Below are 1,655 nucleotides of genomic sequence, written 5' to 3' on the forward strand. Positions count from 1 at the left end.
TAGGTGGAAAATTTCAAAATAAAATTTCTCGGTTGAGAAATAAGACATTTGAGCAAACGCAACAGCATGTAGAAGGACAAGGATATTTTTTAAATGCTTTGCATAGATTTTAGATATGAGATAAAACCTTCGTGATGCTAAGTAACCTCGAAAATAGGCCTTAACTTGAATGGAATGCACGCAAGCCAATTTCGGGTGACGCAGAAAAGCAAATTAAATGGCGGGAATATACAAACGAGGTGATGTGTTTAGCCTTACATCTTAAAGCTTGTTAAGAATTATGGAAATTTATTTTTGCCATAAACATGTAAAGTTAGAAAAAAGATAATCACAACAAATATATACAATTCCTGGCGCGCAAATTAAATAATAGGAAAAAGTATAAAAACAAAAAAAGTATCAAATTTTGTGCTTTTTTATGCTTTTTCCTTGAAATCGATTATTTAAATGCTGAAATATTAATACACATATCGTCACCTGAAATGCAAAAAGACGTAACAAACATCGTCACTGAAATGGAAAAAGTCGTGACAACTCAAATGAGCGAAAACATTATCATTTACCTCACCGTTTTCATTCCGATAACCAGGGAACGGATTTTATGGAAATTGCCTTTTTTCTGCTAAAGAGATAGAGTATATTCGATTAAGAATGTCCACGATTTAGCTTTCCCTGATTCCATATATACACATTTGATGTTGCCTTTTTTTGCCTTTTTTAAGATATTTGCCTTTTTTTGCCTTTTCTACATTTAAAAAAGTGATTATAGCATTTACAATTTTTTTTTAAGAATAAAAAATATACACATTGCCCATGCGGCTTATAGAAGCGCAGGGACCGGGACCTCTTGCCAAATTGGTGTTGGAAAAATTCAAAGCCGTTTTCTCAGCTAACGTAGGCTTGGAGACAATAAGCGGTGTGGATAAAATTGTAAAGGGCGAGGAAACGTCCTTATTCCTGATAATATGAACGTTTCAAACGTTCCATATTTAAATTGGGCTCCATTTGTATCAACTTACGTCGAGCGCACATTTAGTACATTCAAGGCTTTTCTTCGCGAAAATTGAATGCTGCCAGAAAACTTCAAAATACATCTTGTTATTACAACTATACAGATTAAAGTTTTATGAGTTAGAAACTCGAATAAAATAGTCGAAGATTAAAAGTATAAATTTTTCATATAATGAAACTAGTTCATAGTTTTTCTCTTTTTACTTGTAATATAAACATTTCTCAAATAAATGTATTTTTTGATGGTTGTTCGTATTTTCTGTCTTTTTTTAGTGCCTTATTTTGCTTTTTTTGCAGTACCTAGTGCCTTTTCCTGCCTTTTTCGCTATTTTGTTTTGCCTTTTTTGCAATACCTAGTGCCTTTTTCCGGCTTTTTTCGCTATTTTATTTTGCCTTTTCCAGCCTATTTCGTTATTTTATTTTGCCTTTTTTATAGGTTTTTAGGTCCTAAAAATCCGTTCCATGTCGATAACAAAAGCGGCAAACTCGGATTATGCGATATCTTAAGCCGGCAAAACTTTGTTTCAACCCGATGTGATCGGATTGAACGAAAACTAACGAAAAAGTTATCGGATTTAAAGCTGATACCGAGAAAATCGGATTTCATGACAGGGCTGATTAACAGGCCTATTCTGCTTGTAACA

The sequence above is a fragment of the Rhagoletis pomonella genome, unplaced genomic scaffold (assembly GCF_013731165.1).
Source record: "Rhagoletis pomonella isolate Grant_MI unplaced genomic scaffold, Rhpom_1.0 Rhpom_scaffold_00008, whole genome shotgun sequence".
NCBI lineage: Eukaryota > Metazoa > Arthropoda > Insecta > Diptera > Tephritidae > Rhagoletis > Rhagoletis pomonella.